Raw genomic sequence first — 25,674 nt, 5'->3', positions numbered from 1 at the left:
TACCCTGTGTCTTTTGATTGGGGCGTTCAATCCATTTACATTTAAAGTTATTATTGATAGGCACTTATTTGTCACCATTTTTATTCTATACCCCTGTGTTCCTTCTTTGCTTCCTATTTCTTTCTTTCTTTTTTTTTTTTTACAGCATACCTTTTAGCATTTCTTTCATTGCTGGTTTGGTGGTGATAAACTCCCTTAGCCATTTTTTGTCTGTGAAGCTCCTGATTTCACCTTCAATTTTGATTGATAGCCTTGCTGGGTACAGTATTCTTGGATTGAGACCCTTCCTTTGCATGACTTTGTATATTTCATTCCATTCCCTTCTGGCTTGATGAGTTTCTGTTGAGAAATCAGTTGCTAGTCTGATGGGGGTTCCTTTGTATGTAACTGTCTGTCTCTCTCTGGCCGCTTTTAAGATTCTTACTTTGTCGTTGGTGTTTGCCAACTTAATTATAATGTGCCTTGGTGTCGGTCTTTGGGGTTCATTTTGCTTGGAACTCTGTGAGCTTCTTGGATTTGTGTGGGTTTTTTCTTCCCTATATCAGGGAAGTTTTCTGTTATTATTTCTCCTAACAGGTTTTCTATTCCTTGCTCCGTTTCCTTTCCTTCTGGTACCCCTACTATCCTGATGTTGTTTTGCTTTGTGTTGTCCCGAAGTTCCCTTAGGCTCTCCTCATGCTTTCTAATTTTTGTTTCTAGAAGCTGTTGTAATTGGGTATTTTTTTCCATCTTGTCTTCTAGCTCACTTATGCGGTCCTCTGCTTCTTCTAGTCTACTCTTGATGCTTTCTATTGAGTTCTTTACAGCAGCGATGTCATTTTTCATTTCTTCTTGGTTCTTCTTCATTTCCTCTTGGTTCTTACTCATATTGTCGAATTTGTCTTCCATCCTTTTCAGCCACCTTATGATCATTTCTCTGAATTCTTTCTCTGATAGGTTGTTTGCCTCTAGTTCGTTTACTTCCTTTTCTGGTGATGCCTGCTTTTCTTTCCTGTGGGGGCTATTTTTTTTGTCTCCCCATGGTCTCTCTTCTCCGGATGTCTGGTTATATAGTTCTCTCTCTCCGGCATTGATTTAAAGGTACAAAATACAACACAACCAGGCACAACACACAAGGCACTAAACAGAATTGTATTCACGATATTAATAACCTCCAATAAAGGTATCCACCAGAGAAAGACAAATTAGGGAATAAGAGTGGAAGAGGGAGAGTAAAAAGAAAGAACAACAACAAAAAAAGAGTGTGAATCTGAACTTGGGAGAAGAGCAGAAAAAGAAAAAGAAAAGAAAAAAAAGTAAGAGAGACAAGAACAATACTAAGAGAGAAAAGGGGAACAAACTATATATATGGGGAGTAGACTCCACTAGAACAACCACTAATCCCAGCAAATTCCAGCAACACGAGCCTGGAGATTAATACAAACTGCAACACCAACTAATATCAAGTGAGGCAAGGGAAAACAAAAGTAAAAAACAAACAAACAAAAAAAGCAAACAATAGAACCAACCAAACAAACAAAAAGAATAATCAAAACAATCTCATAAAAAAAGCATAAAAATTCAATCTAACAACATTCAAGCAAACAACAACAAAAGGCCAGAGAGAAAAATAATTTTTTTAAGGTAGCGTAGAGAGAGGTATGTATGGATTTGGAGCAGGGGGTTGGGAATTAGATATATAAGTAGGGTGAAATTTTAGCAGAGGGTAAACTGAAAAAGTAGGGAAAATCTAAAGCCAGGAAGAGTTAAGATAAGCAGAAGACCAAAAGGGGAAAGGGTAGAAGGAGAGTGATGGCAAAATGTTAGCGTTGAGATAGGGTAAGGGAAAGATGCAAATAGAATGTAGGACACTAATCCCAAAATAAAAGAAAGAGAAAGTCTAATGACATTTAAAAAAAAAAAGTAAAATAATAGTAATAATAATGCTGATTGAAAATAAAAATGTAATAATTAAAAAGGTGAAAATCGAGTGAGGAAAAAGAAAAAAATTTTGTTTCTTAAGTAAAAGATGCAAAAAATGAAAATAAATTGAGAAAATAAAAAAATTTCTCAAATAAAAAAATTGAGAAAAAAATTGAAAAAAGAATTAAAAATTAAAAAATAGGAAGACTAAAATGTGCAGTAGCGGCTGTCATTCACTTCCTCTATTATTCTGTTTGGTATGCCTGTTTCCCAGTCTGGGCGGTATTTCAGTTCAACTTCGTTCCTTTGCTCCTCAGTGTTGTAAGCCAATCCTGCTTTTTAAGCCGGCCGTGTCTTAATTTCTCATATTTATTTTTGATTACACCAGAGACAATTAGCGTTTCAGCCCCTGGGTGGCAGTGTTTCTGAATTGACTTCCGGGCCTCTCTAGCTTTTTTTTTTTTTTTTTCCCCTCTATGGCACTCACTACCGGTTTGTGGAGGTGTGTGCCTCACAGCTGCCTCCCCGATGGTCACACCCAGCTCTGTTCCCAGGTTCCCAAAAAACAACTTCCCCCTGCAGTTTTTCAGGGTTTTTCCACCTGGGTTTTCCTATGTATTGGGCTTAGTAATCAGAGTCGGAAAAAGCCCAAGTGTGCAGACAGTGGGTCTGTGCGCCAGACTAAGAAGCCCGCAGTCCTTTGAAAATTCTTAGTCTGATCCTCCTCGTCAGATTAAAATGAGTTGCTTTTAAGAGGTTACTTCAGTTAGCAGCTCAGAGGATCCCCTTCCACATTCATGGATCACGGCAGCTCCAACTGCCCCCGATTTTTCTAGGCACAGACCTCCCGGTTCCCGCCGGCGGTCCCACGGCTCGCGCGCTTCCCTCCCACAGCGGGGATTAGAAACCACACCCTATTTCAGGCGAAATCTGACCTTTCCGTGGTTCAGTGAAGGGTTCCTTTGAATCCGAATGTTTGCGCCGATAGGGGACCGGTGTTCTGGTGTTCGCAGCTGTTCAGTGTTTGCAGTTGTCGCGGAAAGTCAGGTTTCCAATAAAATCCTCCTTTCCTTGCAAGATGGCGAGGCGCCCAGTGAGCCCGCAGCTCCGGGAGGAGACCCAGCCCCTGTGGGTGCTGCACGGTCAGGGGAACCCTGGCCAGCACTCCCCTGCCTTCTCCTGGAGTTTAGCTGTCCCTTGGCTTGCCAAGATACACACCCCCTGCGAACCTCTGCTGTTCCTACTCTCGGCCCCAGGACCAGACTCCAAACACGACTCTATTCCGTCGCCATTTTTTCTCCCCCCTACATAATATCTCTAATTATGAATATTCTTGAGCACATTCATTGCTACGCTATCAGTATGCTAAAAATCTATTTATATGAAAGGCTAAGCAACCACCGAACCTACTCACAGGTGGCTATGACCTACAATGACCACCAGGGGGCAGACGCTCAACACAGGAGCTGCCCAGTGAGTTGTGGTTACTTGACAGCAGTTGTTCACAGGTACCCCACCCCAGAACCAGAGAGGAGGGAGCCTGATTCTGGGTTGTGTCACCCAAGAACTGCCCGCTCGAAATCCAGGACACCTCAGGGGATGTCGGAGAGCCTGTTTCAGCCCAATCTCCACAGGCCAGGCCCTCATTTTGAAAGGGACAGGGAGAGAAACAGCAATCATCTACCTCCTGCACTACCACTCGAGGGGATTCAGGAAGGCATGTGCCCTGCCCTGGAATCAAACCAGTGGCTGAGGGACCCGACACATTACAAAGACGCCCTTCAAGCCTCGGCAACGCAGGCCAAGGAAGGACTGTGAGAGGTTGGCACTACGGAGTGTGGGCCCCATCTCACCAAGTCCCGCCCCACCACACACTTTCTGATTACTTTAATTTCAATGTGCACGCATCCATGTACCTGGTCACTAGTAAAATATAATGATGTACTACTGAAATATCTTATGTCCATGTGCAATGCCATCATTTTGACAGTTTGAATGTGGTGAACTTGTCAACTACTGCTAACCTAGACTTCACTTAATGTATTATTAAATGCTTAGACTTAAAGAACACTGGTGGAGGATGTTAACAATGCAGATTAAACTTTTAAGTGTATGGTACAAGTGGGTATAAATACGTAGGGTAAAAATTGAGAAAAAGTATATTGTTATTAGAATTCAAAAGCAAGAATTCCATATGGTAAAAAAGTCACTGGAGTCATTGAGGAATGAGTGAAATTCAAACCTATGTCTTAGAGCAGGGGTCCTCAAACTTTTTAAACAGGGGGCCAGTTCACTGTCCCTCAGACAGTTGGAATTCCGGACTATACTTAAAAATAAAACTATGAACAAATTCCTATGCACACTGCACATATCTTATTTTGAAGTAAAAAAACAAAACGGTAGAAACACCCGCAAGTGGTCCTCGGGCGGTGGTTTGAGGACGCCTGTCTTAAGAGGTTGCACTATCCTCCCATTGGTTAGCTTAATAAATTAACTTTAAAGTAGACAAAACATCCTGAGCAGACATTTTAACAAAGGAGATAAAGACAATGTAAAGAAATGCATAAGAAATTATCACCATTAAACATTTTTACAGAAATGGAATGAAAACAAAAGCAAGTTAACAATACTCGCTGATAGGGCTGGTATTTAAAAAGATTAAACTTCACATGTGCTGGCAGGGTTGCAGAAAAATGGAATTTTCATTACTGTGGGTGGGTTGGGATGCAAAGTGATTGGCCATTTTAGGTCACAGTTCCCCAGATGTTAAAATATAACACATTCACTGACACTGGAACAGTTTGGTAAGTAACACATACACCTGTAGAAAGAACTCAACACAATATCCCAACTGTTTTATTTATAAAACCCCAAACATAGAAATCACTAAAACCATAGGCAGCTCAATAGTTCAAGTGGTTACCCATAGAATACAATATTTCCTGGAAATAAATATTTACATAAACATTAGTGTCGAGTCTCAAAATATCTGTGTAGCATGAAGGAAGCCAGTGTTTCTTAAAAAGAATACGCCTTTTAGTACCAATAAAATTATGAAAAATATGAACTACTCTATTGTATAGGAAGGTAAATCAATGCCTGCATGGAGGGCTGGGAGGCAGAAAGATAACAAAAGGACTGGAGGTAAATACAGGGTGTGGCAAAGTAGGTTTAACGTTGTTGCTACTGAAAATAATACAATAATTAATAAAGAAGAACACAAAATATAAACTCTCCATGGCCACTGTGCCTCATTTTCTCGTGCGTGATCACATTAACAGAAAGCCACTGGTTTGATTCCAGGTCAGGGCACATGCTCAGGTTGTGGGCTGGATCCCCAGAGTTGGGCATGCAAGAGGGAGCTGATCAATGATTGTCTCTCATTGATCTCTCTCCCTTTCTCTCTCTGAAATCATAAAAGCATGTAAAAGAAAAAAAAACTATTGCCATCAAATTCAATAGGAATGCTGACTACATACCAAAGACATCCTGGGAAAAATTGCAGGGTTATCCTTCTTCTACCTTTGACTTCTTGCCTGTTGAGCAACTACATTATGTGAACACCCTAGAGGGGCCAGGTAATACACAATATCATTAGATTATTCTGCCAATGATGTCAGCTACATGGAACAGTTTTGCAGGTCCTGAGAATATCTGTACATAAAGGCCACACAAGTCATAGACGCCAGAACATCTGTGGCCTTATGTTCAGAAGAGGCACTTACCATCTAATTTCCTGCAAGCTTCCCCACTCACTATTGAAACAGTGTTTCTGCCCTAATTGTGGTTCCACCTCAGAGACTTACAACAAATGACACCAGCCTATGAAATGTCATACTTCCTGGCACATGGCTCCTTTGCAGTACATGGAGAGCAGGTTCCCTAAACATTGCTGAGACTTATGTAGTACATACTGTGAACAGAGAACATGATTCATATTGGTCACAGAAGCAGCACAAAGGTCTCGTCTTCAGACTGACCTTTGCCCTCACCAATAATCGAGGCACTAGGCTGAAAATTAAATGCACAAAGTCACGTGGTCTTTCTTTTCAGGCCATGGGCTGCAATAAGTAATAAGCCAATATTGGACAAAATGTGATTTCCGGACATTATGTTGTCCCTTTCAAAACACATACACTTTTGGATAAACACAGTATCTATTCATCTCTACATGCTGAAAGATCACATTTGTGTCTGTAAATCGTGTGTAGCAGTGAATAAAACCAAAAATAAAGGTACAAATGTAAAAATATCATTAAAAAGATTCTAAACTAGAGCACAGGAGAACAAGGGGTTTGCAGGTTGGTGAATAAAAATCCCCCTAAATTTATCAAAGCATAATGTGAGTACCACTATGTCCCTGAAACAGGTGGTACTTCTTAGCTGAGAAGGGGTGCTCTGGATGAATCCTGGGTCAGGTCCATTTTCTCGTCACAGAGAAATGAGTGAAGATACTGCCAAGAGCTTGGAGAAACCATAATTACTTCCAGCAGAAGTGAGAACACAGAAGACATTCCCCTGAGCACCCAAGGGTGGTCACAGATGCACACTCCTCAGGTGAGTCAGGTGTTAGAGGTGAAATCTCTTCAGCTACAAAGAGACAGTGACATCATTTGGGTGGTAGATCTGGGCATGTTAGCAAGTGCAATGAAGCTCCTTCAAGTCTCACTTGTACCTCAGATTTATGAGGAATCTAGCAGAGTGCATGTTCCCATGAAAGGGGTTTACATTCATGTATAGGGTCTCATAGAGCCCCTTAAGTGTTCTTATAATAAGTGAAAAAAATAAACCATTCCCTGCACATTTATGGCTTTTCTCCAGTATGAACTCTGTGGTGTCTAGTGAGGTGCAACCTTCCACTGAAATGCTTCCCACATTCACTACACTCATATGGCTTTTCTCCAGCGTGAACTCTATGGTGTACAGTTAGGTGAGACCTTCGACTGAAATGCTTCCCACATTCACTACACTCATATGGCTTTTCTTCAGTGTGAACTCTGTGGTGTACAGTGAGGGAAGCCCTATCACTGAAATGCTTCCCACATTCACTACACACAAATGGCTTTTCTCCAGCGTGAACTCTATGGTGTACAGTTAGGTGAGACCTTTGAGTGAAATGCTTCCCACATTCACTACACGTGTAACACTTTTTTCTAATGTGAACTCTGTTGTGTATAATGAGATCAGTGATTTCACTGAAGACCTTCCCACAATTGTACACTCACAGGGCTTTTCTACAGTTTGAACTCTCTCATGTTGTAGGTCGTTAAAGATTTGTCTGAACACTTTCCCACATTTATTACACTCATTAATCGTATCTTCAGAGCTGAGACCTTTCTGATAAGCAACGTTCTGTTTCTGGCTGGGAGCTGTTTCACATTCAACCCACTGGTGATGTCTTTTTCCAATGAGACATTCCGGTGAAATCTCATTGTTACTGTGTGGCTCCTCAGTGTTCAGAGTGGCCTGGTGCTGGAGAAGCCCTGAGGTGGCTGGGGAGTCCACCCCAACTTCAGTACTAGCTTCAGGCACCCCAGATAACGAGAACCAGCAAGTTGTTACAAGCGAAGCTCGCTCCATATCTTCTTTCCAGGGCTTCTCTCCACAAGCATCCTTCTGCTGCTGGTGAGGGTTTACACTGAAACACAAGTCTCTCACACATGCATCACTTAAGACCACATTCTTCTCAAAGTATGCTACTTGTAACTCAGTCAGGTGCAAAATATCTTTTAACACTGAGAAGCACGGCTTACACAGATGGATCCTCTGGGGGGCTGCCGCTGTCTTGGAAGCCCTGACCTGAGAATCTCCTACAGATACACTGTGCTCAGAATAGGCCTCCCCATCATCCATTTTATGCCAAGGACCTGAAAACAGAGGAATGATGCGGAAATGAATGTTGATGTGGTGACAGAGGGAAGTCCCATATTAAAACTGTGTTGCACATAATACATTGGTCTCATGCAACTGGCTGAAAATAAAAGACCTGAAAGATGAACTAATAAGATGCAACTGTGAAGTTCTTGACCACTGAAGATCACAAAACAAGAGACTTCAACAGAAACAGAGCAAATACATGGCAAGCACCACATGTAAGAGAAGCGGACTGTACAGCTCATTCTTCTGCTAACAGCACTCAGTAGATCTTCTCTGCTGGTGACATGGGCAAGCTGTGCAGAAGGTTGGTTAAATCTCATTCCAAGTAAAATGCAATAAACAAGTAGCTGGTGTTTCAGGGGTATTAAAGTATGAATGTGCTCCTTATAACACTTACATAGGTCCATGTTGTAATATACTGCAGAAAGAGATGTGCAGAGGAATAGGTGATGTAAAAAGGACACAAAGATGAAGATAGCCAAATCTAAGAAGTCAGCAATGAAATGACAAGTCAGCAAAGTGTCAAGTGTGGAAAAGAAAGGTATAAATGAGGTGCGGCCATTGGAACCTGCATCAAACACTGTTGGACAGGAGCAGGTTCCCGGTATAATCTGAACACCATCCTTATGTCATACCTCCCCCCAGTTGCCACTCAGCCGGGCTAAGCATCCTCTAGGACCATCCTGTACGTTCACCCTAGAGAAACCCAGGGTTCTCCATGCACCTCCTTTTCTAGAAGTATGTACAAACTAAATATTCTGAGTATCAATGAAAAGACAACACAGGTGAGCAGCCATCACTTGCCCATAGCATTCAGCTTGCAATAGTATCCAGGGAAGGTAATATTACAAACAATAATTGGAGGGTCTTACAAGAACAGCCCCTGGTTCATGTATGTAAAGAAGATAACTGACACAGGGTCTTTATCGACAGGAAAGGTGCAGAATTGGAAGCCATGGATCTGGATAGAGTCACCCTCCCTGGAGTGGAAGAGCAGGAGGGACCCATTAAGTGGTCTGTAAGACTGCTGACACCCAGACACTTTCTGCAGTTTCTGAGGCAACTGGTGTTAGGGAGGTTTATGGAGTCTATTGCTCAAGGCTCTCTGCACAGCTCAGCACTGGCAGCCACAGCCCATTGACAACACAGTGGGGGAAATGAGCTGAGCCCATGGTCTGGCTTTGAGAGAGAGAGAGTGCTAAGTGTGGAAAATAAATAACGAGTGGGCATCACCTCAGGACACTAGGAGAGATGTGAAGGTCTTACCTGAAAATGATACAAGGGAAAACACTTCCAGCATCACATCACAGTACAGACTTCTCTGAGCCTCATCAAGGATCTCCCACTCCTCCTGAGAGAAGGCAATGGCCACGCCCTCAAAGTTCATATCATGTCATAATGGGCACAGAACATCCCATGATAAGATTCTCTCTTGAGATTCCAAGTCTGCCATACTACCCACCCTGCACATGCATATGCTCTCCTACTCCCCAAATCAGAGAAGAAAGCAGCCCTTGTTCCCAATAAAGTCAATCTCTCCTTATATTCTTACTGATGCTGTGTCTTCCTACAACAATAAAGGCAGATGAACAGATACAAATTACCTATGCTCTCATCCTCAAATAGGAGTCACACTTTCAATAATAGTTGGTGTCAGGAACATAAGGTAGGAGGAGATGTTGCACATAATGGGAATGTGATGGATTTGACTCTGGTCTTGTCAGGCAATACCCATGTTGTCCTCCAAATGGTCCCTACAAGACACCAAACAACATGGTAATGCCCATTGCACTTCTGACTCCAAGTTTGTTGAGGCCAGTTTGCTGAGGCCATCACTCTGCATTACCTGCTGCCCATAGTTCTTTGATCCACACTTGTCTCACACAGCTTCATTCCCAGAGGCACAACTTCACTGGTAACACAAATGAGCCATGATGAGGACAGGATGTTTTCTAATCAGCTTCTTTCCCCAAATTCTAGTTCACCACCTCTGGAATACATTTCTCTCTCACCCTTCTCTCTTCTCCTTGCCCCATTCCGGTGGGGATTTTCAAGTGCCGGTGACACTGATGTATGCTATCTCATTCCTAGTGTTCACTGGGTCAGCCCTCAACAGGAAATGGCAGGTTGGCACAACAACCCATCCTGTTAGAAATTATCCTAAAATTCCCCATATCACATCATAAAGACACCATCAGAAATGGACTCCCTTTTCATTCATTTGCACGTCATTGTTAGTGTCCGGCCACTTAGCTTTTAGTCCCAGGGACCACAATGATGTCATCATTTCCTGTGTGTGATTGTACACCTCAGCCCGGGTTCACCACCTGCCACACTGACATAGATGGCACCTCCCATACTGTTCTCTGGGACACTGCATGCTCTGCCCTCAAGAGAACCTTGTCTGCACGTCCGCACAGGTCCCTAGCCTGTGCTGGTTTTCAGATGTGTGTGAGTGACTAGGTGATTAAAACATATATATTGATTTCAGAGAGAGAGATATGGGGATATTATATATACACAATTTTTTCCAAAAACCATTCAAGTTCATGTGCTTAACTTCATCCCAAGAATCAGAAATGTTTTTTACAGCAGCAAGAACATTGTAATATTTCCAAAAGTCATTGAGAGTCAACTCTTTATACTTCTCCGTTGCCCTAAAAGCCATAGCAAATGTCCTTCGGAGGTAGTAGGCCTTGAAAGAGGCAATGACACCTTGGCCCATAGGCTGTAAAAGGGAGGTGGTGTTAGGTGGAAGGTAAACCACCTTGACATTTGGATGAAAGTCATTCAAATTGGCAGGGTGACAAGGGGCACTGTCCAGCACTAGCAACACCTTAAAGGGCAGCCCCCTTGAAGCACAGTAGTCCTTGACTTCTGGCACAAAATGGTTGGTGAACCAGTCCTCAAATACGCTAAGTGTCACCCATGCCTTCTTGTTAGATTTCCAGATGACAGGTAGTAGACCCTTCCATATGCCCTCGATTGCCCTTGGATTCTCGGTCAGACACACCAAGGGCTTCAGCTTGAAGTCACCAGCAGCATTAGCCCCAAGAAGCAAAGTCAATCTCTCTTTGCTGGCTTTATGGCCTGATGCTGTCTTCTCCTCCTTGCCAATGTACGTACGTGTAGGCATATGCTTCCAGAACAAGCCTGTCTCATGCACATTAAACACTTGTTGATCACAGTAACCCCCCTCCCTAATTATCTCAGCCAACACACTAGGAAAATCATCTATTGCTTTAGCATCACCACTAGCAGCTTCCCCTGGCAGCTTAAGATTATGCAAATTAGCACGAGCCTTAAAATGCATAAACAAACCTTTGCTAGCCACAAACTCTTCACTTTCACTCCCTTCCCCCTTTTCTTTTTTCAAGGCCTCAAACAAACTTTTAGCCTTCTCCTGAATCAACATCTGGCTAACTGGAATACGCCGTTGATGCTGCTCATCCTGCCAAAGCACTAATAATCTTTCCATCTCAATAATGAGACCACTGCGCTGCTCTGTAACCACAGTTGATTTCATAGGAGCAGATCCTTTCACATGTTCAAGTATACGGTTTTGATCGTTGATGATTGTCAAGACAGTTGTAGGACTTTGGCCAAGCAACCAGTCAATGTTCATAGTTGTTTCACCCTTTTCCGAGCGTCTTATTATATCTACTTTCACTTCCATTGTCATGGCTTTCCTTCTTTTTGTAGCACTGCCATCAGAAGAACCTGCCTTATGCTTAGGAGCCATAAGGAAGGGCAAAAATTGTTCAAAATAATAATACAAACAAAAGAGAGCGAATGAAGCATAATCCAAAAAGGCTTATAAACGGTGACTGAATAACAGCATCTTCCTTGTATAGATCCTCATGATGACTTATTCATCCACTCCGCTGGCCAACTAGTTCCGGAGAGAACTTGGTGCAAACGCCTTACATCGAATGACAGAACTTTATTTTATATAAATAAATTGCAGATTGCGACGTAACCACAAAAAGACGTATGTCGAGTCTGAAGTAACAACAGGACTGTCTGGAGAGAGAAAGAGAGAAAAAGAGAGAGAGAAAGAGAGAGAGAGAGAGAGAGAGAGATCTATTTTTTGTTCCATTCATTTTATACATTTTTTTTATTAACTCTTGTAATTGATGTGACCAGGGTTGTAACTTGCAACCTTTCGTTATTGAAATTATTCGCTGACCCACATAGCTGTTTGGCCTCGGTCAGACATATGTGACATTTTAAGTAACAACCCAATAATGTAACTGAGAATAGATAGATACCAAAACCATCATGATGACTTAGATAGTGGTGGAAGGCTAGAATAGCATTCATGGGATTTCAAAAGTGTCTTTTTTCCAAGGAAATATTTAAAGTAAGCTATATCAATGTCAGACTGTATTATTGCATCAATTATTTTATAGGCCGAGAATGAAGCTCTGATAAGGTCAGTAGGAACATGGTATCAGCAATGCAGGTATGCAGGGAAACACCAAAATGTATATTTTTTAATGTCCATTTTAAATAAATTCTACTTAAATCAATCTTTAGGAAAGGTTTAATCTTGATGCTTCCCAATAATTTTACTGTTTTATTGTGAAAAGTTTTGAACATATTTGGTACTACTGAATCAGCATATTGAAAATAAAATATAATGATGTACTACTGAAATATATTATCATGTCCAGGTTCAAAATCATCATTTTGGCTGCTTGAACCTCACAAGGATGAGAGTATTTACAGGAATATTATTAAAGATTACAGGAGTTCACAGGAATATTAATAAAGATTACAAAGTTCCCATAATCAGTACACGCATATAGCTTTTCTCCAATGTGAACTCTCTTGTGAATAAGGAGGTGATTATTGCAGGTAAAAGATTTCCCACATTCACTACACTCATAAGGTTTTGCACCACTGTGAACTCTCTGGTATTGAGTGAAGTTACTGTGTTGCCTAAAGCACTTCTACAGGCACTACACTCTTAGGGCTTTTCTCCACTGTGAACTCTGTGGTGTTGAATGAGGGTAAACCTGTGTGTAAATGACTTTCCTCAGCCATTATGCTCATGGTTTTTCTCCAGTGTGAACTCTCCTGTGGATAAGGAGGTGATTATTGTGGGTAAAAGCTTTCCCACATTCACTACACTCCTAAGGTTTTAACCAGTGTGAACTCTCTGGTGTTGAGTGATGGTACTGCTTTGATTGAAGGACATCGTGCAATCACGACACTCATACAGCTTTTATCCAGTGTGGATTTTGTTGAGGAATGAGTTTGGACCTCAGGTAGATGGACATTCCATGATCACTACACTCCTATGGCTTTTCTGCAGTGTAAACTCTTCTGAGATGAATGAGGTTAAAGATTTCTCTGAAAGATTTCCCACATTTTTTACACTTATAATTCACTTCATAAAGGTCAGGCTACTGAGGATCACAAAACAAGGAAGACCTCAAACAAAATGACACACACATGGCAAGCACGACATGGAAGAGAAGCAGGATTGTCAGCTCATTCTTCTGCTAACAGTGTTCAGCATGGTTTGTCTGCTGGTGACATGGAAACCTGTGCTGAAATATGGTTATTCTCATTGCAAGTGATATCTCTCTCTCTCTCTCTCTTTCTCTCTGAATATCTATCACTATTTTATCTTTATCTCTATATCTATATTTATATCTATATACATACACAAGGGTAATATGCAAAGTGTCCCCTTGGGAGTTCAACCAGGAGGACGATCACTCGCAATGACGAGAGCTGACCACCAGGGGACGGTGCGGAACATGATAGGTGACCAATGGCAGCAGCAGGGCACTGAGGGAGTGAGGGAAGGAGAAGGCGGGCAGGTGGGGGGACCCATGCCTAGGCAATACGCGTGCAGTGAGGGATGGAGGAGGTGGGGAGGCAGGGAATCTGATTGGCCCTGATCGCTGGCCAGGCCTAGGGACCCCATGAACAAATTTCATGCGCCAGACCTCTAGGATTCAATAAATTATTAGCTTTTTTTAAAGAACTATTTAAGCTTGTATGTACACCTCATAACACATGTACAGGTCAATGTTAGAGAATACTGAAGATGGAGCAATGCAGAGGAACAGGTGATGCAAAAAGGACTCACAGGTGAAGGTACTCAAAGGCCAGGAGGTCACAGGTGAAATGACAAGTCAGCATAGTGTCAAGTATGGCAGAGAAAAGGTAGAAATATGCTGTTGCTCATGGTACTTGCATCTAAACACTGTTGGAAATGAGCTGGTGCTTGGTATGATCGAAACACCACCCTTATACCATATCTACTCCACATTTGCACCTAAACAGGGCCAGGCCTCTTCTGAGACAATCCTGCATGTTCACCCTGTAAAAAAAATCAGGGATCATCCTGCATATTCCTCTCTACAATTATGTACAAGAGAAATATTCCAAGGATTAATGAAATACGACAGAGATGGGCAGCCAGCATTGGCCTTGAGCCATTCGGCTTGCAATTGTATTTAAGGAATATAATATTACAAACAACTGAAGTGTGATCTTTTAAGAGCAGCTCAAGGTTCATGGAAGTAAAGACCATAAACTGGCAAAGGCAGTCACCAAGGACCTTTGCCTAGAGGAATGAGGTAGAAAAGGAAGCCATGGGTATGGACATAGTCACCCTGCCAGGCAGAGGAATACCAGGTGGGACCCATTAAGCTGTCTACAAGACTCCTGACTCCCAGACACATCCTGCACTGTCTGAGGCAATAATTGTGGAGTCCTTCGCTCAGGGCTCTCCACAGACCTCAACCATGGCAGCAAGAGCACATTTGACTGGACAGTGGGGGAAATGAGCAGAGCCCATGGTCTAGCTGTAGAAGAGTGAAAGCTACATCAGAGGAATAAAGGAAGAGAGAACATCATCCCAGGACACTGGGATAATGTGAAAGTCTTACCTACAGATGATACAAATGCAAAAATTTCCAGCATCACATTGCAGTACAGAAGTCTTTGAGACTCATCAAGAAGCCCCCATTCCTCCTGAGAGAAGAAAATGGCCACATTCTCAACGTTCATATACCTTTTTAATGGAGACAGTACATCCCACGATCAGATTCACTCCTAAGGTTTCAACTCTGTCATATTGCCACCCTCCACATCAATCTGCTCTCTCCACTCCACACACCAGAGAAGATACCAGGGCTTCATCCCATGAAAGTCACTGTCATGTTATATTTCTACCGATATTTTGTCTTCCCACAATAAAGTCAGTTGAGCAGATAGAAGATAACTGAGCTCTGGGATTCACATGTACACCACACTTCCTCTTGACAGTAGAGTGGGTGTCAAGAACATAGGGTAGGAAGAGATGTCGGCCATAGAGGGAGTGTGAGTGATTTGATACTGGTCTTATCAGGCAATACCTGTGTAGTCCCTCAGATTGTTCCTCAAAGACACCAAATACATTGCATCAAACTTCACCTTTCCAACCACAATCCCAGAGTGCTGAGGCCATAGCTGTGTATTACCTGCTGCACAGAGTTCTTTGAACAACACTTCTCTCACACTGCTTCTTTCCCAGAAGCTCAACTTGAAAGGTAACACAAATTTGCATTGGCGAGGACATGTTGTTTCTTAATCACCTTATTTTCGAAATTTATAGATTATCAACTCCATAATCTATTTCTCTCTTACCCTTTTCCCTTACCCATGGCCTAGAGAATTTCAAGCCTGGGGAACACTCATGTATACTCTCATTCCTAACCAACACTGTGTCAGCCCAACAACAAAAGGCAGGTGGGTACATAAATGTTATCCAAGTCCTGAACATGGCAGGTAGCACCAAAACATCACCCTTTCCAGGCATTATCCAAAAATTACCCATATTTTATTGTCCAGACTCCACCAGAAATGGACTCTCCCTACTTTCACTTTTATGTCAATGTCATGGTGCTCTGGCCATGACGTCACACTCCCTCTCCAAGTGCTCATCACTCTTTCGACCACACCTCTCTCACACCTGCACTGCTATAGTCCCGCCACCTATAATCATCTCCTCACCCTCTTACTTATTATTCAGCATGTGTGGTCAAGAGAATGCTTGCCAAATTCATACAGAATCAAGTACTGCCTAGACTCTGATAGTCCACACTCATAGAGGCAGCCTTCAGTCCTGCTCTGAAGGCCTCTCTCCATGACTGTTTTTCCCTTAAATCTAACCTATGAAGAACCACAGTCAGATCTCAGATACTCAGACCTCCCCTCCCTGGGTGCTGCAAGGTTCAATAGGGTCAGGCTGAGAGAACTCTGTAAGCATAGAGGAGTCTGGGAGGCGCGGAGGCCCCACCCAGCCTGATGGTGCTCAACAAGCTTCAGACACACCCTGCACAGCAAGGACGCTGCCTCCCAGGCCTCCTCCTACTCACCACGAGTGGGCTGAAGCCTGTGAGTCCTGGAAGAAACTGAAGAGGTCAAAATGTCCGCCAGGAGGAGGAAGGCGGAAGTCCCACCCTAACAGGATGCACTGACACAAAGTGTCCTTTAGCTCCGCCTACTTCTTCGCAATCCTTTCTGGGTAATGTAGTTTTCTGAAACGCCAAAGGGAGGGCTAGCATCCCAGCCAGTGACATTGGTGAATAATGGTGATGTGGTTCAGCAAGTGGCCCTGGGAAAGGACAAGATGGGGCCAAAGGCCTGGTTAACTGGAACAGGCTGGCAGACCTCCCAGGAGAGGGATGTGGGGAGAACCAGGAGAGATCCCCCAAAGAGTATGTGCACAGGCAAAAATGGGAGACATCTGTAATACTATGAACAATCAAAAAGACATATTAAATTTTTAAAAATATGTATAATATAGCCCAGTTGGTGTTGCTCAATTTTTGACCAATGATCTATTATGATCCATGAGGTCCTGGTTGTATTCCTGGTTAGGGAACATATAAAGAGAGAAAATTCCTTCATGGTGGGGCCCAGAATTTGAGAGACATTTTCCTCTGAACCCGTGCATAATAAATGTAACTCCATCTCTCTAAGAATTGATTGGTTCCTCTCCAGTTCTCTGTAACAGTACCGGCTCCTTCCCGGGCCCTCAGCCTGAAGCAGGGCCTTGCTTCTTCCCTCATCAGAAGTGCAGGGGCTGGTGTTCGGATCCTTTGGGACCACGGTCCCTTCACCAGGAACGTATTGCATCGCCTTTTAGAGAGCTCACCTTGCTCAGGGGCTGCTGTTGTGGGTGTTAGATTTCCAGGGCAATGAACAGAGACGAGGGCTGGGCACTCCCTGATTTAGCTGAGATGCTTAAACCACCCATGTTGCTCCCATGCATAGCTTCTGCCATTGGTTCTCACCTCCAGCGCACTTAGAGGACAAAAAAAAAAAAAACATCCTGTTCCAGAAAATTCAAAAGCAAATGGAGCCGCTAGGGGCCCCGCCCTGGACTCTGACCAGGGGAGCCAGGGAGAAGATCCAGTATTTACAGGAAGAATTTTCAGAGTCCCAAACAGTTCCCAGATTGGCTGAAGTCTTGGATGTTAGCTACAATGTGATCAGAAGGGATTTAAAAAGCAAGTTTGTGCCCACATTGGAGAAGAAACTGAAACAGGATCAAGAGGTCCTTCAGAAAGCTGGGCCTGCCCACTCGCTCCGCCAGCTTCCGGGCCCTGGGGATGCTTGGGAGGTGCTTTCTGCAGGCCGCCCTGTGTCAGGAGCTGAAGCCTCATCCCAAGGCCACGGTCACAGCACAGCTTTGAGGGTGACAAAACCAAATCCTCAGAGTACAAACACCCTGAGGAGACAGAAGGGAAGGAATAAAGGAGTCCAGAGCCTGGAGAAGGAAAGCTTTGTGCCTGTTGCTGCAGCCCAAGGTCAGCACAGAGAGCTGCAGAAGTACTCCACCAGTGGTTGTGAGGGAGCCACAGTGATGGATTGCCAAGTGCGAAGGAGCGGGAAGCATTGAAGTCAAGAGAAGTGGGTGAGCAGAACTTGAGCAGCAAGGTAGTGCAGAGGGGGCGAGAGTTCTTTGACGACAATGGGAACTTCCTGTACAGAATTTGACCCGGAGCCTGGCTGGTGGAGATGTCATGTAAAATACAGCTGAGCGAGCATATTGGAGCTGCCTGGATTTCAGTGTGTGGATTGTCCACCTTGGAAATGATAAGCCTGAAAATGGAAGGAGCCACTTGGATTTCAATCTGACAAGGGACAGTGAACTTCACAGGGCAGATGTATATGTGGGCAGCGTGAATAACAGGCTAGGTGTAGTCTAGCTCCTAGAGCATGGCTCCTGGTCTGACCATGTGGATATTCAGTACTCACCCTTCTTGCTTAGGCTTTCTATGTGTTGAAACCAGCCTGTGTCATCTATGTTAGGAGTTTGTTGTGTTTACAATATGTGTATGGGAGGAATTGAAAAGTGTTCCTTCTGACATCATTTACTTCTTGATTAATGAACACTAACAGTTCTGGAGCTGCTTAGTCAATTGTTTGTATTCATTTTGTGCAAAGTAAAGTGAAATGCAGCCAAAAAATATATATACATAAATGCATAGTGCATGGACATAGACAATAATGTGCTGAGTGCGTAGAAATGGTGGGGGCAGGGTAGAGGGAGGAAAAGGGGGATGAGGATGGGGGAATTTGGGTCTATTTGTAATAGAGCCAACAATAAAAAAGATAGTTTGCCCACATGGCATGGCTCAGTGGATGGGCATGGACCAATGAAACAAGGTATCTCTGGTTGGATTCCAATTAAGGGCACTTGCCTAGGTTGGGGAGCTCCATCCCTGTAGGGGGCATGCAGGAGAGAGCTGCTCAATGATTCTCTCTCATCATTGATGTTTCTCCGTCTCCCTCTCTCTCTAAAAAATCAATAAAGAAAGAAGAGTGTGAAAATTGATTTGACTCAACAACACCAATTTGAGTGAAGACCATCATGTTTTCTCCCAGATCCTCGAAGCAAAATCATGCCTTGGTCTGTTGTGTAGAAGATGTCCCAGGCACACCTGTGTTCAGGAACAGGAAGCAGCCGGAGCAGGTCGGCCTCACCTTGGTCTGTAGTGTTAGAGTTCATTACTTCATGTTCCAAGAGATTTCACTGCACAAGTTCAAAAGATTTTGTAGGTACATTAATTGAAACTGGGGATAATGAAAAAACGTAGGCCTTATGATAGAACAGGAATCAGCAGAGAGATAGAACAGGAAACAGCTGGCTCCTTTGACTCTCTAGAAACATTGTGGGAAATAAATGAGCCAAAGCGAGGCTGCTGTTAGATCACTGGGCATTCAGAGGAAAGGAGGCCTTGAGCGCAGATTCAGGGGTTAGGCCAGGACGAGCTGCCACTGCTCATTGCTCCCCAGGTTGCAGGTTGCATGGGATCCCTGAAAATCTTAGGAGAGCCGGGCAAGCATGGTTCAGTGGTTGAGTGTTCACCTATGACCCTGCAGGTCTCTGATCAATTCCTGGTCAGGACACATGCTCAAGTGGTGGACTGGATCCATATTGTGGTGCACGCAGGAGGCAGCTTATCAGTGATTCTCTCTCATCATTCATCTTTCTCTCTCTCTCTATCCCCCCTCCCTTCCTCACTGAAATCAATAAAAATATAGTTTTGAATGTATATTTTAAATCAATTACACTTACATCAAAGGTTAAAAAATTAATGAAACTTGCCACGGCCCATTATTTTACTATTTTATCATGAATGTTCTTGAGTATATTTGTACGTAATGCATCAGCATGTTGGAAATAAAATATAATGATGTGCTACTGAAATATCCTAGCAGGACCATGTTCAGTGCCAACATATTGTCATTTTGAAACTAATCATGATAGAATATTTACCACCTGGAATAAATGGTGGAGAATGTTAGCAACACCGATTTAACTTAAAAGTGTATCATGTCATACACCATGACCAAGTGGGATTTATCCCAGGAATGCAAGGATGGTACAATATCCGCAAATTAATAAACGTGATACATCAGGTAAACAAATTGAGAGAAAAAAAATCACATAGTCATATCAATAGATGCAGAAAAAGCATTTGACAAAATCCAACACCCTTTCTTGATAAAAACTCTCAACAAGGTGGGAATAGAAGGATCATACCTCAACATAATAAAAGCTATATATGATAAACCCACAGCAAACATCATATTCAATGGGCAATAACTAAAACCATTTCCCCTAAGAACAGGAACAAGACAGGGATGCCCACTCTCACCACTCCAGTTTGACATAGTACTGGAAGTATTAGCCATTGCAATTAGACAAGAAGGATAAATAAGAGGCATCCAAATTGGAAAAGAAGAAGTGAAGCTGTCCTTATTTGCAGATGACATGATATTGTACATAAAAAAAACAAAATACTCCATCAAAAAAACTAATAGACTTAATAAATGAATTCAGCAATGTAGCAGGATACAAAATTAACGCCAAGAAATCTAAGGCATTTCTATACACCAATAGTGAACTTACAGAAAGATAGACTAAAAAAGCAATCCATTTACCATCACACCAAAAAAATTAAGATACCTAGGAATAAACTTAACTAAGGAGGTAAAAGACCTATACACGGAAAACTACAGGACACTGAAAAAAGAGATAGAGGAAGATGTAAACAGATGGAAGAACATACCATGTTCATGGATTGGTAGAATCAACATCATTAAAATGTCCATACTACCCAAAGCAATCTACAGATTCAATGCACTCCCCATCAAAATACCAACAGCATATATCACAGACCTAGAAAGCACTCTCCAAAAATTCATCTGGAATAAAAAAAGACCCCTAATAGCCACAGCAATCCTGAAATAGAAGAATAAAGTAGGAGGGATCTAAATGCCAGATTTCAAGCTGTATTACAAAGCCACTGTTCTCAAAACAGCCTGGTACTGGCACAAGAGCAGACATATAGACCAATGGAACAGAATAGAGAATCCAGATAACAGAGCGAGCAACCTAGGTGCCCGTCAGCAGATGACTGGATCAGAAAACTGTGGTACATCTACACAATGGAATACTATGCTGCCATAAAAAAGAAGGAATTCTCATCATTTGCAGCAACCTGGATGGAATTGGAGAACATTATGCTAAGTGAAATAAGCCAGTCAATGAAAGAAAAATACCACATGATCTCACTCATTTATGAATAATAAAGAACATTATAAACTGACTAGTAGCCCGGTGCACAAAATTCGTGCACATTGAAAGGGAATTAATTAGATGAAATATTTTAATATTGCTATTTGCCCTTTCTTTGTAATAAAAGTGTGAGAGATAAAAGGAAATGAGTACAATGTATAGGGAAATAATACATAATTTTATTAATAACTAAACAATAACAAAATGATATAACAACAATAACAAACTCATAATATAAAAACAACATTGATGCAAATAATGACTGATAAAGTGATTAAACTTATTCTAATATCTCCCTGTATACCACATTAAGAGTAAAAACACTTTCAGAGTGCTTGCCTAATTTCCCTTGAGATAAAGTATTTACAACTTTAACTTTAACGTAACATGCTCTTTGAACTCAAGAGAAAGCAACAGCCGTAATTGGTTTGGCTCAGTGGATAGAGTGTCGCCCTGTGGACTGAAAGGTCCCAGGTTCGATTCCGGTCAAGGGCATGTACCTTGGTTGCGGGCACATCCCCCATAGGAGGTGTGCAGGAGGCAGCTGATCGATGTTTCTCTCTCATCGATGTTTCTAACTCTCTGCCCCTCTCCCTTCTTCTCTGTAAAAAAATCAATAAAATATTTTTAAAAAATACTTAAAAAAAAAAAAAGAGAGAGAGAGAGAAAGCAACATTAACTGACCATGTCCAAAAACGGGTTCAGGTAGGAATATTCCTACTCTGTCTAGAGTTTGTCCTTGTGATTTATTAATAGTCATCACAAATGCTGGCATAACGGGAAACTATCTTCGAATTAATTTAAATGGGTGGCCAGTGTCAGATGGGGACAAATCAATTCTTGGAATCAGAACAATCTCTCCCTCTGCAGATCCTGTGAATATTTCAGCTTTGATAATGTTAGGTCGCAATCTTTTGATAATAAATCTGGTACCATTACAAAGACCCCATTTACTATTAAGATTTCTCAATAGCATGATGATTGCACCCACTTTCAATTTTAATTTATGACACGGCATTCCAGAAGGAGTAATACTACTAAGAAATTCAATAGGAAAATTTTCCTTTTCAGCATCATCTGTTGAGTCAATGGAATCATCACTCAAATAGGTGTGAAAATCTCCATCAAGTATATCCAAAATTTCTTCATTTAATTTTTGAACGTGCTCATTTTTTGAACAAAGAATTGCACGTTTAGATATATTTTTAATATTGTCTATAGATATACTATTTCCAAAGGTGGCTTTAATAATAGATCCATTAAAAATCATTTCATGGGGAATTTCAATAATACCCATTCCTAAATGAAAACTGCTATCAAGTTTGCCATCTCCAAGTTTTACTAACCATTCACTATATGCAGAATCCTCTGATCTCATATTTGTTTTAAGAGACAACTATCTGAAACATCCCCAAACACTACAGTACTTTAAACTTATTTGTACTATGGCCAATCGTATAGGATGGGACACAAAAATCCCCTCTGAAAAGAACTTTCCCACCAAATGCAACATTCAAAGTAGTGCCAGCGAGAGCTTTATATGTATGGCACGTGTGCAAGTCAAAGTTTATTTTTAAATTTCCAGTGTGTGTCATATGTACTGGTTGGTCAGACGGATGGACAAATGTCGGTCACTTAGCCTTTTATCTATACAGATTATGAGTCATGATTTTACCTTTTTTAAAAATTATCCTTTAATACCTCCAAAGCACAATGAGTAAGAATCTGAAGGTTTATGTGGCTTCTATTTGGTTTCTAGGACAAAGTTCTTTCCTTTACCCATCACTCACTTCTCTCCTTTTATTCTTGAATGTTAATTCCAACATAATTTTTGTAACACCTCTTGAAAAGGATCCCACCAAGTTTTTGATAGTCCACATGATAAAACTTACAGAAAAACTACAGCATGAGACTTTCATTCTATCACTAACTTCTTCATATAACTGTAATTCCTCAGTCTCTATAGAATGAAAAAGGAAAATAAAAGTGCCTTCTCTCATTCCAAGGCCTTTCTCAGTCAGGCAACCACAAAAGGAATGAGCCTACAATTCATGCCATGTAATCTCTATCAGGCATAATTCAAATCAAATCCCATCAGGCAAAGTCTGGGTTAATTAAAATGTATAAGAGAACAGTGGTGACCTGGGGGAGAACTTATGAAACCTTGTCTCCTGCTTTTGCTGAATATTCTTTTTGTTATGCTAGACTCCAAGTCCCTATCGGAGACCTGGTCGGGCGGCTGTGGGCGCTAACCCATGCTGCCTGCCCTCGTCCATGATCCGTGATGGCGGACCTGGTCAGGCAGCTGTCGGCACTAACCCACGCCGCCTGCCCTGGTCCGTGATCCATGATGGCGGACCTGGGCAGGTGGCTACAGGCACTAACCCATGCTACCTGCTCTGGTCCGTGATCGGTGATCACACCGCCTGCCCAGGTCCGTGATACATGATGGCAGACCTGGGCAGGCGGCTACGGGCGCTAACCCATGCTGCCTGCCCTGGTCCGTGATCCGTGATGGCGGACCTGGGCAGGCGGCTGCGGGCGCTAACCCACGCTGCCTGCTGTGGTCCATGATCCCTGATCGGGGCTTCGAGTCAGCCGCTGCTGGCAGCGGCTGACTCGAAGCTCCTATCCAGGACCTTGTCAGCCGGCTGCTGGCACTAACTGCCTGCCCCAGTCTACCATCATGGCTTGGATTCCACCGGCAGCGGGCGCTGCCCCCACCCCCCTGCCATCTTTGCTGGTTTAATGTGTATATTTGCTCCTGATTGGCTGGTGGGCGTGACTGGTGGGCGTGGCTTATGGGTATAGCGAAGGTACGGTCAATTTGCATATTACTGTTTTATTAGGTAGGATGTTGCACATAATACAACTTGCACACGTGCCAGTCTCATGCAACTGGCTGAAAAAAAAAGACCTGAAAGATGAACTAATAAGATGCAACTGTGAAGTTCTTGACCACTGAAGATCACAAAACAAGAGAGACTTCAACAGAAATAGAGCAAAAACATGGCAAGCACCACACGGAAGAGAAGGGGACTGTCCACCTCATTCTGCTGCTAACAGCATTCAGTAGATCTTCTCTGCTGGTGACATGGGCAAGCTGTGCAGAAGGTTGGTTACATCTCATTCCAAGCAAAATTCAATAAACAAGTAGCTGGTGTTTGAGGGGTATTTAAGCCTGTATGTGCTCCTTATAGCACTTGCATAGGTCCAAGGAGTAGTATACTGCAGAAAGAGATGTGCAGAGGAATAGGTGATGTAAAAAGGACACAAAGATGAAGATAGCCAAATCTAAGAAGTCAGCAATGAAATGACAAGTCAGCAAAGTGACAAGTGTGGAAAAGAAAAGTACAAATGAGGTGTGGCCATTGAAACCTGCATGAAACACTGTTGTACGGGAGCAGGTTCCCGGTATAATCTGTACACCATCCTTACATCATACCTCCCCCCAGTTGCCACTCAGCTGGGCTAAGCATCCTCTAGGACCATCCTATACGTTCACCCTAGAGAAACCCAGGGTTCTCCCTGCATCTCCTTTTCTAGAAGTATGTACAAACTAAATATTCTGAGTATCAATGAAAAGACAACACAGGTGAGCAGCCATCACTTGCCCATAGCATTCAGCTTGCAATAGTATCCAGGGAAGGTAATATGACAAACAATAATTGGAGGGTCTTACAAGAACAGCCCCTGGTTCATGTATGTAAAGAAGGTAACTGACACGAGGTCTTTATCAACAGGAAAGGTGCAGAATTGGAAGCCATGGAAATGGATAGAGTCACCCTCCCTGGAGTGGAAGAGCAGGAGGGACCCATTAAGTGGTCTGTAAGACTGCTGACACCCAGACACTTCCTGCAGTTTCTGAGGCAACTGGTGTCAGGGAGGTTCATGGAGTCTATTGCTCAGGGTTCTTTGCACAGCTCAGCACTGGCAGCCACAGCCCATTTGACAAGACAGTGGGGGAAATTAGCTGAGCCCATGGTCTGGCTTTGAGAGAGAGAGTGCTAAGTCTGGAGAATAAATAACGAGTGGGCATCACCTTAGGACACTAGGAAAGATGTGAAGGTCTTACCTATGAATGATACAAGTGCAAACACTTCCACCATCACATGACAGTACAGACGTCTCTGAGCTTCATCAAGGATCTTCCACTCCTCCTGAGAGAAGGCAATGGCCACGTCCTCAAAGTTCATAACCTGTCATAATGGGCATAGAACATCCCATGAGAAGATTCTCTCTTGAGATTCCAAGTCTGCCATACTACCCACCCTGCACATGCATATGCTCTCCAACTCCCCACATCAGAGAAGAAAGCAGCCCTTGTTCCCTTAAAGTCAATCTCTCCTTATATTCTTACTGATGCTGTGTCTTCCCACAACAATAAAGGCAGGTGAACAGATACAAGTTACCTGTGCTCTCATCCTCAAATAGGAGTCACACTGCCCCCTTTCAATAATAGTTGGTGTCAGGAACATAGGGTAGGAGGAGATGTTGCACATAATGGGAATGTGATGGGTTTGACTCTGGTCTTGTCAGGCAATACCAATGTTGTCCTCCAAATGATCCCTCCAAGACACCAAACAACATGGTAATGCCCATTGCACTTCTGACTCCAATCCCAGTTTGCTGAGGCCATCACTCTGCATTACCTGCTGCCCATAGTTCTTTGATCCACACTTGTCTCACACAGCTTCATTCCCAGAGGCACAACTTCACTGGTAACATAAATAAGCCATGACGAGGACAGGGTGTTTTCTAATCAGCTTCTTTCCCCAAATTCTAGTTCACCACCT

At 42.7% G+C, this 25,674-nt stretch overlaps 2 pseudogenes across 2 annotated transcripts in view; one reads left to right on the top strand and one right to left on the bottom strand.

Moving 5' to 3' along the window:
• LOC307095038 (protein SET-like) overlaps positions 1-25,674 on the bottom strand; it is a 345,435-nt pseudogene that overhangs the window by 282,955 nt on the left and 36,806 nt on the right. The gene's annotated exons all lie outside the window — the stretch shown is intronic.
• On the top strand, positions 17,054-17,787 carry LOC307094990 (neugrin-like; annotated as a pseudogene). The gene has a single exon. The product of its transcript is annotated as a neugrin-like (transcript).

The sequence above is a fragment of the Cnephaeus nilssonii genome (assembly GCF_951640355.1).
Source record: "Cnephaeus nilssonii genome assembly, chromosome: 24".
NCBI classification, from domain to species: Eukaryota; Metazoa; Chordata; class Mammalia; order Chiroptera; family Vespertilionidae; genus Cnephaeus; species Cnephaeus nilssonii.
Note: the sequence above shows the minus strand (reverse complement) of the source record. Positions and strands in the feature narration are given on the sequence as shown.